This window comes from Pteronotus mesoamericanus, unplaced genomic scaffold (genome assembly GCF_021234165.1).
Source record: "Pteronotus mesoamericanus isolate MK-2021 breed Mesoamerican mustached bat unplaced genomic scaffold, CSHL_Meso_final scaffold_165, whole genome shotgun sequence".
NCBI classification, from domain to species: Eukaryota; Metazoa; Chordata; class Mammalia; order Chiroptera; family Mormoopidae; genus Pteronotus; species Pteronotus mesoamericanus.
Genome location: NW_026555307.1, coordinates 7688923 through 7706692, shown reverse-complemented (window position 1 = coordinate 7706692; position 17770 = coordinate 7688923). Strand labels below are relative to the sequence as shown.

General features: G+C 36.1%; 1 protein-coding gene and 1 pseudogene across 1 annotated transcript in view; both read right to left on the bottom strand.

The window, feature by feature from the left end:
• LOC129083212 (zinc finger protein 420) overlaps positions 1-17770 on the bottom strand; it is a 367495-nt gene that overhangs the window by 277580 nt on the left and 72145 nt on the right. The window lies entirely within an intron of this gene.
• On the bottom strand, positions 13287-13498 carry LOC129083001 (guanine nucleotide-binding protein G(I)/G(S)/G(O) subunit gamma-5-like; annotated as a pseudogene).

Genomic DNA, 17770 nt, shown 5'->3' with positions numbered 1-17770 from the left:
CATCCCTACATTTACTATTTTTCTTCTTTATTGATTATATCATGAAAGTAGCCATGTTTTGTTTGCAGTAGAACAATGTATGCCTGTGCTACTTTATTTTTATACAGAGGACATTACATTCATGTTTGAATGTGTATGAGGTACTAGTATGGTGTACTAATGGACAGTTTTTAAATTACTACATTTAAAAGTATACTTGTAGACTCACAGATGATTAGTCTGTTTCTTTACCTAAGAGAACTGTTAGTATAGGAAGTTCTATATACAAGTCTTAAAAGTGTTTGTATACCATTCATTGAGTATCTCTCCATATTTGTGCTCTTAGCTGTTTCCCAACATCTTAATTTCTACTCTCCTATCATAGTTGCTATACCCACAATAATATATGAGTATATATCACTAACAGGAAGGGAGGAGATGGACTGTTATTAGAAGAGAAACATTGCTACTGAATTCATTCTAACAAAAACTTTTAAATTGAAGCCAGTCACACATCCTGGGCAGACAGAAAATATCTAAACCTAAATATTATTTTTTTTACATTTTAATGGAAATTATGGAAATATAAAAATATAAAAATTATATATTTCCATTATTTTCCAAATCCTGTATTAACCCCTCATACAAATCTCTGAAACTGTATAATCTCAGTTGGCTGAGGGGGAAAGGAACAATGAAAAGACATTCTGCAAAAGTTTGTCTTTAAAAAGTTATCCTATAGCCCTGATCGGTATGGCTAGGTTGGAGCATCACCCTGTAGATCAGGAGTATCCAGCCTTTTGGCCTCTCTGGGCTGCACTGGCAGAAGAAGAGTTGTCTTCAGCTACATATTAAATACATTGCAACATGTAATCACAAAAAATCCCATAATGTTTTAAGTAAATTCATGATTTTATGTTGGGCCACATTCTCAGCCATCCTGGGCTACGTGTGGCCCAGGGGCCACAAGGTTGGATACTCCTGCTACACCAAGATGTCTCAGGTTCAATTCCCAGTCAGGGCATGTGTGTAGGTTGTGGATTCAGTCCCAGTTGGGGCACATGTGAGAGGAAACTGATCAAAGTTCCTGTGTCACATCAGTGTTTCTCTACCTTTCTTTCTCCATTCTCCTCTCAGAATATCAATAAGCATGTCCTTGGGTGAGGATTAAAGGAAAAAAAAAGGTATCCTATTTGAAGAGTCCCTGCAAAAATGTCAAAGTGGCAGATATGAGCTTTTCAATATGATTTTTCTATTTTTTATTTTTTAACTTTTACATTTAAAACTATGTCTAATTTTATAAATATATACCACTTTAAAAAATATATACCATAATATTTTTAGAAACATGCCAGTTTGTAGGTTTAACCACTAAGCTTAAAGTGATTTCTTCTGGCAGCCACAGAAAACTAATACAATATTTTGGTACCAGGAAATGGGGTTTGCTGAAACAAATACCTGAAAATGTGGAAGTACTTTTGAGTATCAGTAATGAGCAGAGGCTGGATTTTAAGCCACATGATAGTAAAGGCCAGATTGCCTTAAACAGACTGTTCGGTTTATTAATGTTAAAGGTGCCCCTGGTGCAGTCTCAGGAAGAAGAGGAGAGCAAGATAGAGAAAGCTTATATATATATAGAAGAGAATGTTTGTAGAAATATTCACATTTAACAGCACTTCTGGTGAGAATTCAGAAGGAAATGAGGAAACTTGATAGAAACTGGAGGAAAGATGACTCTTGTTACATTGTAGCAGAAAATCCAACTGAATCCCTGTGCTACAGTTGTATTAAAAGTGTGATAATAGGGGAAAGGTGTAATGGGCACCATAATGAGGTGTCTTAATACTGAAGAACAATGCAAACAACTTCTTAGAGTATAATGAATTTATTATTATAGGGTAATTTACTTATAGGGGTGTAGGATCAAAGCAGACAAATGACCCAACACTCTTCATTAACAGACTTCTAATACAGTACTTTTATTATAGTATAACTCAAGTACAAGTGATTGACCAGATAAAGCAACTAAGAATGCGCCAGGGACCATATCTCCTGCTGGTTTTGTAATGGATGATTGTTTATAATTGATACTATTACCAGTTTGATAGTTTTCATGGTTGTCATGCCACTCCGGCTGTTACAAAAATATTTATGGTACATTGTATAAGTTTAGGGAACACAGATAATCTTCAACTAGAAAATTTTGGTAGGCTTGCTAAGGACAGTAAAATTGGTTAAAGGTCACAACATGGAATCCAAGGCACAAAGATGGAGTTGGTTTTTGTTTACAGCCACATCTACCCATGAAAGCAAACTTAGAAGTGAGGAACTTTAATATTCGTCTGAAGGGATTTCTAAAGAAAATGTTGAAAGTGGGGCCAGGTATTGTGCTGCTTATAGTAAAATGTGAGAGAAATCAAGGAAGGAACTGTTAGCAAAAAGGAAACAAAACTTGATCACTTGGGAAATTTTCAGTCTATCTAAGCAGTAAAGGTTGCTAAAATTAGGAGATTCACTGTGGGGAAAGCTTGGTCTAGAGAGGGTGTAGACAACCTTTTTCTGAAGGATTGCAATCAAATATTTCAGGAGAAACACTAGAAATAGTCTGACCCAACCAAGAATGATCTGTGGAGGATCCTTTTGTCTAATTGTGTGAATTCCTATGACAAACACGGGAGACCCACAAAGTCTTTGAATGTTAGATTAGTAGAAACACTAATGGTTTGGACTGAAAAGGACAGAAACAGGAAATGGGCTAATGGAGATAATTGACTGCAAATGTGCTACCCTTCAAGAAAAAAAGGATGACTCTGGATGCAGAGGCAGAGGCCTAAGGAACTAGGTGTCTTGAGAACTGAGATATGACTGGACAGCAGAGTCTCAAGCCACAGGCCTTGACAATGAATGAAATTTGAATTCATTCAAATTTCTCTGTTGGATTTTGAACTCGCTTGGGACCAGTAACTTTTTGTGTGCTTATTGGTCATGTGTATAGTCTTTTTGGTGAAATGTTTGCTTATATATTTTGTCCATTGGTGGGATTTACTGTTAAATTTGGGGGAGTTCTTCATATATTTTAGATATTAGTTCTCAGTCAGATGTTTTATTTGCAAGAATTTTCCCCTGGTGGTTAACATGTATTTTTATCCTCTTAACAAAGTCTTTTCACGGAGCAAAAGATTTTCATTTTGATGAGGTCCAATTTATCAAATTTCTGTTTTGTGAGTCATGATTTTCATGTCAATTCTAAAAATCCCTTTGCTTGGCTCTGAATCCCCAAATATTTTATTTTTTTCTAAATATTTCATGGTTTTATGTTTTTTCATGTTAGTCTGTGATCCATTTTTAGTTCATTTGTGTTATATGATTGTGATTATATGTAATATGATTGAGTAATGTTATTTGAGTTAAAAGCATATGACTTAGGTAATGATTATGTTTTATTTTGTTTTGTTTTTGCCCATGAATGAATGCCCAATTGTTTCAGCACCATTTGTTGAACATTTTTTTACACCTTTGTAAAAAATCACTTGAGCATGCTTACATGAATATTTTTTGGGTTTCTCTGTTTTGTTTCATTGATCTATGGGTGAGTCTCTGCTAGTACCACACTATCTTTGTTATTGTAGCTATACAATAAGTCTTGAAACTGGGGAGAGTAATTCCTCTCACTTTATTTTTTATCAAAATTACTTTACCTAATTCAGTTCTTATGTCATTTCATATAAATTTTAGAGTAATATGGTATATATTTGCTATGGTAGACAAAGTAGTGGTCCTAATTCCTGGAATCTGTCAATCTCTGTGTTACATAGCAAGGGGAATTGAGCTTGTAGATGGAATCAAGGTTGCTAAATGTCTTTAGATGTAATCATTCTTGATTAAAGTATTCAGATGGGCACAATGTAATAGCAAAGTTCTTTAAAACAGAAAAAGAGAAGTAAAAGAGGTCAGAGTGATGCATTGTGAGGATTCTACCTGTCGTTGCCTGGTTTAAAAATGAATATAGAGGGCCATAAGCCAAAGAATGCCTGCAGACAGCCTCTAGAAACTGGAAATGGCAATAATAAAATAAGAAGGAGGAGGAGGAGGAGAAGGAAGAAGAAGGAGGAGAAAGAGGAAACAGAAGGAGAATAAAGAGGAGGAAGAGGAAGGAGATGGAGAAGAAGGAGAAGGAGGAGAAGGAGAAGAAAGAAGAAAAAAGAAAGGGGAAAAAAAGAAGGCCCTCCATGAGCCTCCAGAAGGAAATGCAGCCATGCTGCTTGCACGTGCTTTTAACACAGTGAGATCCATGTTGGACTTCTAGCAAATAGAACTATAAGGCAACTTATGTTGCTTTAAATCATTTGTTAACAGCAGTAATAATATGTCTGTAAAAATTCTTGCTGGGATTTCTTATAGGAATTGCAGTAAACCTGTATATCAATGTGGAGAGAATTTACATTTAGTCTTCCAATCTATAAGTATAGTGTGTCTATATATTTTAGGTCTTTTATTTCTTTCATCAGTGTTGTATAGTTTTCAGCATGCAAATCCTATATGTTTTGAGATTTACACCTATGTATTTTTAATTGATTATAAATACTATGTATTTTTAATTTCAGTGTTCACATGTCACTTGCTAAGTAGAGAGAAATACAACTGATTTTTTTTTAATGTTTACATTCCACCTGTGACTTTTCTGACTTACTTGCTGGTTCCAGAATTTTTGTAATGACTCGTTGACATTTTCTACATAGACAATCATGTCATCTATAAATAAGGACAGTTTTATTTCCTATCTATTTGCCTTTTATAGATTTTCCTTACTCCACACACAAGAACTTCAAGCACTATGTTAAATAAGAGTAGTAAAGGCAGAAGTTCTTGCTTGGTGTTCAGGGAAAGGATTTACTATTAAACCACTTAGTATAATATTTACTGTAAGATTTTTATAGCTGCTTTTTAGCAATCGAAGTTTTTCTATTCTTATTTTTCTGAGTTTTTATCATGAACAGGAGTTGAATATGTGACATGTTAATTCTGCATCAATTGATATGATTGTTTTTCAGTTTGTTGAAATGGTAGGTTATAGTGATTAATTTCAAATATTGAACCAACGTTTAATCCATGGACTACATTTGATCATGTAAAATGCCTTTTATATATTGCTGAATTCTATTTATTACTGTTTAGTTAAGGATTTTTGTATCTATGTTCATGAAATATATTGGACTATATATGCTTCTATACAGTTTTTGTCTGTCTTTGGTATTGAGGTAATACTAGCATTCTATTTTCTGGAAGAGATTGTGTTCTTTATGCATTTGGTAGAATTCTCCAGTGAAATTATCTGACACTGGAGATTTGTCTTTTGGGAAGATTTTAATTACAGATTTAATTTCCTAAATAGTTTTTGGCTATTCACATTATGTCTTTCATATTGGGTGTGTTGTGGTAGTTTTGTGATTCAAGTGAGTAGTCCATTTAATCTAAGTGGTGAAATTTATGTTCGTAAAGTTATCTGTAGTAGTCCCTTATTGTCCTTTCATTGTCCGCATGGTAGTGATTTCTTTCTCAAGTCTTTCCAGATGTTTTCCATTTTTACTCCACTTTATTGATATTTTCAAGGAAACAGCTATTTATTTCATTGACTTTTTCTATTGTTATTGTGTTCAATTTCATTGATTTTGCTGTTTTCTTTCTTCTGCTTGTTTTGCATTATTTTGCTCATCTTTTTAGGTTCTGTAGTGGTAGCTTAGATTATTAATTTGAGAATTCACATATTTTCTAATATATACACTTAGTGCTATAAATTTCCCTGTCACCCCTACTTTAGTAGCCTCCTAAAAACTTTGATACTTTGCTTTTTTTTTCCTCTGTGATATGGAAGATCAGTCTCTTTCAAATTTTATTGCAGATTATCAGATAAACATAGCATGCATTTGTACAACAATACTGTTTTTTCAGTTATTACTGTTTAGTTGAGATAAGATATTCTTAGTGTTGAAAGGCTGTTCAGTAAGAAAGGGCTCAGTGCTCAATATATTTGATTTTGAACTATGACATTTCACTTGTGCCAATTCAAAAGTTAAAATTTTAGACCCAGTTAAAATGTTAGTTAGAAAACAGAGTTCTAGAACATGTGATTTATGCTGGTATATCAGGTCACTCAGACTACCAGCAGAAACTATATTGGGCTCTTTTGTGACATACATTTAGAGTGGGAGTGGGGTATGGAATTCAGATAATCAGTTTTGTGTTTCTCCCTGTCTTTTTTTGTTTCTTGCTGTATAATTGTCCATATCACAAATTTACTTTTTGTAATTTTACTTTTGGATAATATATTTTATATCAAGTGGAAGAAAAGTAAAGGGTTCTGGAAAGAATATATTGTTATAGTCTTGCATAATAAAATTGACAGTAAGTCCTTTGATCATTACTTCCTTTTTAAATGTTTGCATGTTAAAATTAATAGGGTTAAATATATAATCCCATTAAAATAGTGTTATTACTATCAAGATTGATGTTTTTTAGATGTGTAGCAAATTAATTGGTTGTACTTTAGCCCGATTTAATGACTAAAGGTAGCAGAGGAATATGCAGGTATACAATGCACTAAAATACTCTAGGAGAGGATGGACACAACTGCAGCATAGACTTTATCAGTACTTCTGTATTCAAGGAAATTAAAACAATAATAAGTTATTCGAGTATATTTGGAGACAGGTTTTAATTCAAACCCCCCTTGTTTAGTAGCTGAGTACTTGGGATGTTATCTAATCTTGTAGTCAATTTTCTCATCTAGAATACCTGCTCAAGGGGGTTGTTGAGATGTCCTTAGAGTCTGCTGATCCCTCTTCTTTCTTAAGCTCATGCTTGACTTTCAAAAGAGTAAATGGACCTAAATTTACAAAGTCTTTTATGTTTTTCTTTTTAAATTTTTTACTTTATTTATTGGGGTGACACTAGTTAATACAATTATATAGGTTTCAACGTACACTTCTATAATACCTCATCTGTTTAATGTATTGTGTGTTCAACACCCAAAGTCAAGTCTCCTGTCACTGTTTATCCCCACTTTATCCTCTTCTACCTCCTCTCACCTCCCTTGCTCTCTGGTAATCATGATACTGTTTTGTGTGTCTATGAAGGGTTTTTTTTTTTTTTGCTTAATTTATTCATTATTTAACCCAACCCCCCAATACCCCTCCCCTCTGACAGCTGTCAGTTGATCTCTGTGTCTATTAGTATGTTTCTATTTTGTTTGTTAGTTTATTTTGTTCATTAGATTCCATGTATAAGTGAAATCATATTTGTCTTTCTCTGACTGGCTTATTTTCCTTAGCGTAATACTCTCCAGGTCCATCCATGAAGTAGCAAAAAGTAAGATTTCCTTTTTTACAGCCAAGCAGTATTCCATTGTGTAAATGTACCACAGCTTTTCTTTTTATTGAATATTTTATTGTTCTATTACAATTGTCCCAATTTTCCCCTGTTGCTCTCCACTGCACAGCTCACCACCCCCTCCCACAGTCAATCCCCACCCTGTTCTCCATGCCCATGAGTCATTTATACATGCTTCTTGACTAGTCCCTCTCCCTTCTTTACACCCTTATCCCCACCCACTCTCCTCTGGTCACTGTCAATCTGTTCCTTGTTTCCATGCCTCTGGTTCTATTTTGCTCATTTGTTTGTTTTGTTCATTAGGTTCCTCTTTTAGGTGACAGCATATGGTATTTGTCTTTTGTCTCCTGGATTATTTCAGTTACCATAATATTCTCCAATTCCATCTACACTGTAGTGAAAGGTAGGAGTTCCTTCTTTCATTCTGCTGCATAGTTTTCCTATGTGTAAATGTACCACAGTTTTTTGATTCTCTCATTCACAGATGGACACTTAAGCTGTTTCCAGCACTTGGCTATTGTAAATAATGCTGCTATGAACATAGGGGTGCATAGGTTCTTTTGAATTGGTGTTTCAGGATTCTTAGTGTATAATCCCAGCAGTGGATTATCTTTTTAATACATCTTCTATTAATGGGTACTTGGGCTGCTTCCAAGCCTGGGCTCTTGTAAATAATGCTGCAGTGAACACAGAGAGCATATATTCTTCCCAATTAGTGTTTTGACTTTCTTCAGATGTATTCCCAGAAGTGAAATCACTGAGTGATAAGGCCATTCCATTTTTAATTTTTTGAGGAAAATCCATACTGTTTTCCACAGTGACTGCACCAATCTACATTCCCACCAACAGTACACAATCTGCATTCCTCACCAACAAATGTTGGGTTCCCTTTCCTCCACATTCTCACCAACACTTGTTGTTTGTCGACTTGTTGATGATAGCCTTTCTGAAAGGTGTGAGGTGATATTTCTTGGTGGTTTTAATTTCCTTTTCTCTGATGATAGTGATGTTGAGGATTTTTACATATGCCTATTGGCCATATATGTCCTTTTTGAAGAAGTGTCTGTTCATATTATTTGCTCACTTTTTAATTGAATTGCTTCTTGGGGGGTGTTGACTTATATAAGTTATTTTTAAATTTGCTGTACAAAAACTTTTTAGTTTGATGTAGATCAATTTGTCTATTTTTTTTTTTTGGTTTTGTTTTCCTTGCCGGAGGAGGATATATTAGAAAAAAGAATATTTATAAAACAAATGTCAGATAATTTACTGCCTATATTTCAAGGATTTTTATGGTTTTAAGTCTAATATTTAAGTCTTTAATACATGAGGAGTTTCTTCTTGTGTATCGTGTAAGAAGGTGGTCTAGTTTATTTTTTTTTTTTTGCATGTATCTGTCCAACTTTACCAACACCACTTATTGAATAGACGGTCTTTAACCCATAGTACATATGTTCTTACCTCCTTTGTCAAATATTAGTTGGCCATATAGGTCTGGGTTTATTTCTGGGTTCTCTATTCTGTTCCATTGATCTATGTATCTGTTTTTATGCCAGTATAATGCTGTTTTGATTAATAGTCTTGTAGTATTGTTTCATATCAGGTAGGGTGATTCCTCCAACTTGATTCTTTCTCAAGTATGCTGAGTCTATTCAGGATCTTTTGTGGTTCCATATAAATTTTTGGAATATTGCTTCTATTTCTCTGAAGCATGGCATTGGTATATTGAGAAAATTGCTTTGAATCTATAGATTGGATTGAGTAGTATAGACATTTTTAATGATGTTAAATCTTCCTATCCATGAACACAGTAAATGTTTCCACTTATTTGTATCTTCTTCAATTTCTTTCTTCAGTGTCTTTTTTTTAAGTACAAGTCTTTTACCCCCTTGGTGAAATTTATTCCTAGGAACTTTGTTATGCAATTGTAAATGGGATTGTTTTCTTAAGTTTTCCTTTCTAATAGTTCATTATTGATTTATAAAAGTTCAACTGAGAGAGAAATCAAGATGACAGAGTAGTGAATGGAAATCACACTGACCTCCCAGGACCAGTATGGAATTACAACTAAATTGTGGAGAAATCACCTGAAACAAATAACAGAGCAATAGCTAAAGAGGAGTGTAATAACCTCGGACAGCCAGAAGAATCAGCTTTAGCACAACGGAACTGGTAAGGAGTGTGGTAGAGACTTGAAAAGGCAGGTGGGGCACCCATGGGCGGCAGCACCAGTAGGATATTGAGATGGCCAGTTGGATCCCCCTGAGCTGAATGGGGTCTAAACCATAAACTAACATCTCCAGCCTACAGCACCAGAGCCCAAAAAGTACACATAACAGCCAGCTGCAAGAAGTGGAAGGGTTGCTCTCTGCCAGAAATAGGCAGCTGGAGATGCAAAGAGCTGTTTAAAGGGCCAAAACATAAATTTTTATTTGCAGCCACTTACCCTGGTCTCCGGCAAAGGCAGGGACAGAACTGGCTAGAGATGTCTGAGGAGAGACTGGGGAAGGAGGCTTTGGGGAGAGAACTGACAGAGTAGCCAGTGGGATCCTAGTGCTAACAATTCCCCTATGGCAGCAGCCATCTTGCTCAGGCAAACCACTCCCCTGAGAGGCAACAGCATAAGAAGACACAGTAGCCCCACACCCAGGAGGGATTCAGCTTCATCCTGTGGTGTCTAAGCCTCACTGCTGAGTGCAGAGTGGCTACATTTAATAACTGGAGCAGAGAGCCACAAACAGTAGATTACTGGAAGTCTTGAACAGACTGCCTAAGGTCAGACAGGGTCAACATGTGACATAATCAGAGGCAGATCCAGAAAGAAAAAACAGTGGTTTCCTGCCATGGAAGTTCACACCACAAAGTCAGGAACTCAAGATAGATTACCTTAAGAACCAGAAGCAAAAAAGAAGAGTCTCACAAATAATGGGAACACAAGAAACATCTGCACTTCCCACCAATTGAAGGAAAAAGAGGAATCAACAGAAAGAGGCCTAAATGAAATAGAGGCAAGTCAACTATCAGCTATGGAGCCCAAAACAACGGTTTTAAGGAAGCTTAACGAGCTCAGTGAGTTCAGAGAGAATTACCAAATCTTACAAGGAAACGATGAGGAACTTACTGCAAACTATATCAGCATAAAAAAGGACATAGAAACTATAAATAAGAGGCAAGAGAAATGAAGAATACAATTTCAAATTGAAGAACACCATAGAAGGAATCAAAGGCTAGATGAAGAAGATCAAATCTATGAGCTGGAGGAAAAGGTAGAAAAAAGCTCCCAGAAAGAGCAAGGAAATGAAAAAAGATTCAAAAAGAATGAACAGGCATTTAGGTAAATGGAGGACAACCTGAAACGTAATAATATCTGTATAATAGGGATACCAGAAGGAGAATAGGAAGGAGGGATAGAGAACCTGTTTGAAAAAGTAATGATAGAAAACTGACCTAATTTGAGGAGAGAGAAAGTCACACAAGTCCAGAAAGGACAGAGGGTCCCCTTCAAGAGGAATGCAATGAGGCCCACTCCAAGACACATTATCATCAACATGGCAAATATCAAAGACAAACAGAGAATCCTAAAGGCAGCAAGGGAGAAAGAGGTAGTAACATATAAGGGAACCCTGGTATGGCTAGCATCTGACTTCTCAACAGAAACACAACAAGCCAGAAGGGGATGGCAAGAAATACTCCAAGTAATGAAAAGCAAAGACCTGCAACCAAGATTGCTCTGACCAGCAAGGCTCTCAATTAAAATGGAAGGTGAAGTAAGGAGTTTCCCAGACAAAAGAAGGCTAAAAGAATACACCTCCAGCAAACCAGCACTGCAAAATATGCTAAAGGGACTGCTTTAAGAAGATGAAGAAAAAGAATCTATGAATACCCAGTTCCTTTCACAGTCACCAATGCTTGATATTACCAATATTTTTAATATGTATTAATCTGATTGTGATGATGATGTATTATTTTGTTACTTTAATGTTTAAACTAAACCTGTTTTTGTATTTTTCTTACCTATTTCTATTATTTTAAAAAAGCTTTCAATGACTTTTTGGTATTCTTTATCCATTTTTTAATTAAATGTTTGTAGAATTTTTCCCCTAAATAAAAAACGAAAACTATTCACCCTTTTTTAGATGTGTTTCAAATACTTTCCTATTCTATTACTTATCCTTTAACTTTTTTTATATGTATATTACTGTATAGTTCTAAATGTTTAATATTGTCAATATAGCTTTGGGATTTGAATATTTTACTTCAGGGTAAGAAAAATATTATTTTGTATTTTCTTCTAAAACTTAGATTTTACATATTGATTTTCAAGTCACCTGAATATGTTTTGTATAATGTGTACATAGGGCTCTGTATTTGTTTTATTTCAAGTAATAGTGGTTTATGCACCTTATTTATTAAATAAGCCTTATTTTCCCCATTGATTTGAAATATCAACTTAATCATATATTACATTGTTAGACATACATGTTTGTTTCTAGAATGCTCATTTTATTTCATTGATCTACTTAATTATTTCTGTGGTGGTGTCATGTGGTTTTAATTGCTGAGACTTTATAATGGATTTAAATTTTTTAATATTTTAGAATGTATTTTGACATTTAAAAAATAAATACATAAAATCAATCTGCATTTAAAAGAAAGAAAGAAAGAAAGAAAGAAAGAAAGAAAGAAAAAGAAAGAAAGAAAGAAAGAAAGAAAGAAAGAAAGAAAGAAAGGAAAGAAAGAAAGAAAAGAAAGAAAGACCCACATTTTGTGACAACATGGATGGAACTGGAAAATATTATGCTAAGTGAAATAAGCCAGTTGTTGAAAGACAGATACCATATGATCTCACCTGTAAGTGGACTCTATTTAACCAAGTACACTAACCAACAAAATAAACCACAAGCATGGAAACATGGAGCAGACTGAAAGTGACCAGAGGGGATGGGGAAGGAGGACAATGGTGGAAAGAAGGAGAAGGGACTAGACAAAGAACATGTATGAATGACCCATGGATATGGACCACAGTGTGGGAATTGACTGTGGGAGAGGGGGCGGGGTGGGATGAGTGGAAGAGGGCAAAGGGGGGAAAATTGACACAACTGTAATAAAATAAACATAATTTTAAAATAAAATGCAAAAAACAATGGATTTCTGGATATTTATTTTATATCCAGTTACATTACTACATTTATTTATCAGTTCTAGATATTTTTTGGTGGAATCTTTAGGGTTCTCCATATACCGTATCATGTAATCTGCAAATAATGACAGTTTTACTTTCTTTCCAATTGGATGATTTTTACTTTTTTATTGTTTGATTGCTGTGGCTAGGACTTCCAGCACTGTGTTGAATAAAAATAATAAATGCAGACACCGCTGCCTTGTTCCTGATCTTAAGGGAAACATTTAACTTTTGCCTGTTGAGTGTGATATTGGCTGTGTGTTTGTCATATATAGCCTTTATAATGTTGAGGTATGTTCCCTCTGTTTCATTTTGCTGAGATGTTTTTATCATAAGTGGGTACTGGATTTTATCAAATGCTTTTTCTGCATCGACTGATATAACCATGTGATTTTTATATTTCATTTTGTTTATGTGGCGTATCATGGTTATTGATTTGCATACATTGTGCCAACCTTGAACCCCTAGAATCAATCCCTCTTGATCATGGTGTATGATTTTTTTTAATTTTTATCTTTTATATTAAGTATTTATTTGCATGCCGCTGCCACTGTATATAAAATAGTCATCCTTGTGAAACAGAAATCCATGAAAATTCAGAGAGGTAGATGTTAAGGACTGACAAAAGCAGAAGTTGATATACCACGGCACATGTTACAGGGATAAGCTTTTTGTACAAGCTTCAAATTTAGCTCTCTTTGAATATTCACTGGTTCATGAATAGTGGTTTAGAATACCTTCAAAGATTGATTTCACTACAAAAAGGAACAGACTGGGGTCTGAAGGGATTGGTACTTGAAGATATTCCAGTCTGCAGGGGGTCATGTTGAGCAGACAGAATTGTTTCAAATCTGCACCTGCCTGGGAAACCTTCATGTGGTTGAGCCCAGCCTCCAGCCAGAGCTGTTCAATCACTTTCTTCATAGCGGTGACACTGGAGTAACTGGACATGGTGCATGTGAACGCTAGGCCAATTTGTCAGTAGTGGGTCTGTGGGGCCAGATGGCAGGGCAGCCGACCTTTTTTTATTTTTAGATTATATTTATTAAAACTGGGGACAGTGAAAAAAGAAGGGGCTTAGGACACAAGATGCAACAGGAAAGGGACTCAGTATGTGTACTTTGGCGCTCTAGAAATGTTACAGAAAAGAAATGGTCCTAGGCAGGGTTGCTTTGGCTCACCGAGAAATCAGAGAAAAGGGGGCCTTGAAGAAGTTCAGGGGGTTGACCTCAGATAAACTGTCATTGCCCATTGCTCCCCTGGTTACAAGTCTCATGGGTTCTCTTAGAGTTTAGGAGATGCCTGCCTGAGAGGGAAGACGAGAAAGGGAAAGGTGTGGGTATACTCCCAGGAGTAGGGAGCATGCGCTAGGTTCTTTGTTTTGAGGTTTTCTAAAGGCTGGTAATTTAGGTGAGGTCTTTGGGGAAGATTATAATAGAATACTCATTAGCTTTATGCTGATGTGCCAAAATGAGATTTATTCCCTTAACTTCATCTATCCTTTGGCGTGTTTGGAAAATGGCACTAATTGGATTTCTCCTATCTGTCTCCCTGAGTACAGTGATTTAAGCTATTTACTCTCTGGTGTAAACCATTTACTTCTAAATGTCCTTGCTTAGGCAATGTAGACTTTTATTTACTAGATGGCTGTAAACCGCTTGGTTGTTTACCTATTCCAGTAGTCCTGGCTTACTAGCTCATCTCATTTACCCCACAGAGACTTGTATTCTGAAATCCTTTAGGGGTGATAAGGGAGGACTACATGTCTTCAGTAACTGCCTTCTGGGGATGATAGGGGAGATCTGATCAGATCCCTCAGGAATAGGAGAGAGTTGCCTGAGGCAATGATAACAGTCTAGGATGTGATTTGCTAAGAAGCTGAACACCTCCAGAGTGCATGGCATTATGGGCCAGAGATTTAAAATAAAAGGAAGGCAGAGGCTGGCTCTCTGGCTCTCCTCCTTGAGAATGCCTGGGCAATAGTGCTGCAGCTGTCTGCATCTTCCAAAGGATGGATTTTGGATGGGAGAAGGAACTCCAGGTGCACCCGTGGCTCGGGCTCGCCTGGTGGAGGGTGGCAGGGTTATTCTTTGGGTGTTCTAGAGAGGATGGACTCTGAGGCAGAAGGCTGCCATTCTTCCAAAATTGTGTAGTTTTTTATCTTATGTTGTTTTAGCTTGTAAACTAATCCTATAGAAATAAAATAATTAAAAACTAATGGGAAATGATAGGGGAACTTAGGAGTTAAAGATTTTAGCCTTAATTGATAGGCTTAAGTAGCAGGGATGTCCAACCTTTTGGCATCTTTGGGCCACACTGGAAGAAAAAGAGTTGTTTTGGGCCATACATTAAATACATTTCTACACATAATCACAAAAGAAAAAAACCTCATAATGCTTTTTAAAAAATTTTTTTATTGTTCTAATACATTTGTCTCCGTTTACCCACCACCACTCTCCCCTGCCCCACCCACATGTACCTCCACTCCTCAATCCTTCCCCAACTTGGCTTCATCCTTGTGTCCTTCACACCTGTTCCTTGATTTGACCCTTCCCCTCACTGCTACCACCCTCCCTCCCCCACCCCCACTCCCTCCCGGCCCTCTCGGTTTCTTCTTTCTTTCAATGTTCCTAGACATATTTTCCTTGCCTGCTGGTTAGGTTCCACTTATAGGTGAGATCATATGTTATTTATCTTTCACCAACTGGCTTATTTCACTTAGTATAATACTCTCCAGTTCATCCAAGCCATTGTAAAGGGTAGTAGCTTTCGTTCTTTCTGCTTCTTAGTATTCCATTGTGTAAATGTACCATAGTTTTTTGATCCACTCATTTACTGATGGGCATTTAGGTTGCTTCTAGCATCTGGCTATTGTAAACTGCTGCTATGAATATTGAGGTGCATTGGTTCTTTTGAATTGGTGTTTTGGGATTCTTACGGTATAGTCCCAGCAGTGGAATCACTAGGTCAACACATAGTTCCATCTCTAGCTTCTTGAGGATATTCCACACTATTTTCCACAGGGGCTGCACCAGTCTGCATTCCCACAAACAGTGTACTAGGGTTCCCTTTTCTCCACAACCTTACCAGCACCCACTGTTTATTGATCTGTTTATGATGGCCATTCTGACTGGTGTGAAGTGGTGTCATTGTGCTTTTAATTTGCATTTCTCTGATGGTTACTGTTGATGAGCATCCTTTTATATGTTTCTGGGCCCTGTGTAAGTACTTCTTGGAGAATTGTCTGTTCAGGTCCTTTGCCCATTTTTTGATTGGGTTGTTTGGCTTCTTGCAATGGAGACATGTGCATTCTTTATATATATTGGAGATTAAACCCGTTTCTGAAGTATCATTGGCAAATATATTTTTCCATGCAGTTGGCTCCCTTTTCATTTTGCTGATATTTTCTTCAGCCATGCAGAAACTTCTGATTTTCATGAAGTCCCAATTGTCTATTCTTTCTTTTATGTCCCTTGCTCTAGGGGACATATCAGTGAAAATATCGCTGTGCGGGATATAGGAGTTTCCTACCTATGTTCTCCTATAGGAATTTTATGGAGTTGCGAGTTATATTTAAGTCTTTTATCCATCTTGAGTTTATTTTCATGTATGGTGTCAGCTGGTGATCAAATTTCAGTTTTTTGCATATACCTGTTTGGTTCTCCCAACACCATTTGAAGAGGCTATTTTTACTCCACTTTATGCTTATTCTCCCTTTGTTGAATATTAATTGACCATAGAGACCTGGGTTTATTTCTGGGCTCTCTATTCTGTTCCATTGATTTATGTGTCTGTTCTTATGTCAGTACCAGACTGTTTTGATTACAGTGGCCTTGTAATATTGTTTGATGTCAGATATCGTGATCCCTCCGACTTTGATATTCCCTCTCAAAATTTTTGTGGGTATTCAGGGTCGTTTATGGTTCCATATAAATTTTTTAAATGTTTGTTCTATGTCTGTGAAATATGCCATTGGTATTTTAATAGGGATTGCATTGAATCTATAAATTGCTTTGGGTAGTACAGACATTTTGATGATATTAATTCTTCCAATCCATGAGAACGGTATATGCTTCCATTTATCTGTGTCTTCCTTCATTTCTTTCTTCAATGTTGTATAGTTTTCTGCGTACAGGTCTTTTACCTCCTTGGTTAAATTTATACCTAGGTACTTTATTTTTCTTGTTGCTATGTTGAACGGTATTTTTTTTTTCTGATTTCTTCTTGTTCTATTTCATTGCTGGTGTACAAAAATGGCTTTGATTTCTGAATGTTGACTTTGTATCCTGCTGTTTTGCCAAATTCACTTATTAGGTCAAGTAGTTTTTTGGTGGAGTCTACAGGGTTTTCTATGTACAATGTCATGTCATCTGCAAACAGTGATAGTTTTACTTCCTCCTTTCCAATTTGGATGCCTTTTATTTCTTTTTCTTGTCTGACCGCTGTGGCTACGCCTTCCAATACTATGTTGAAAAGAAGCGGTGAAAGTGGACGTGCTTGTCATGTTCCCAATCTTAGTGGGAAAGCTTTTAGTTTTTGCCTGTTGAGTATGATGTTGGTGGAAGGTTTTTCATATATGGCCTTTATTACGTTCAGGAATGGCCCATTTATTCCCATTTTGCTGAGTGTTTTGATCATAAATGGGTGCTGTACCTTATCTAATGCTTTTCCCCCATCTATTGATTTGATCATGTGATTTTTGTCTTTCCTTTTGTTCATGTGATGTATCATATTTATTGATTTGTGAATATTGAACCATCCTTGAATCCCTGGGATGAATCCTGCTTGATCATGGTTGATGATCTTTTTAATATATTGCTGGATGTGCTTTGCCAATATTTTGTTGAGTATTTTAGCATCTCTGTTCATCAGCAATATTGGCCTGTAGTTTCTTTCTTGGTTGTGTCTTTTCTGGCTTTGAGATTAGGATGATGGTGGCCTCATAAAAAGAGTTTGGGAGTCTTCCATCATCTTGGATATTTTGGAATAGTCTGAGAAGGACAGCAGTCAGCTCTTCCTTAAATGTTTTGTAAAATTCTCCTGTGAAACCGTCCATTCCAGGGCTTTTGTGTGCCAAGAGTTTTTTAATTAATGCTTCAATTTCCCCAGCTGTTTTCAGTCTGTTCAGGCTTTCTGCTCCTTCTTCATTCAGTGTTGAAAGGTTATACTTTTCTAGAAATGTGTCCATTTAATCAAGGTTTTCAAATTTCTTCGCATGTAATT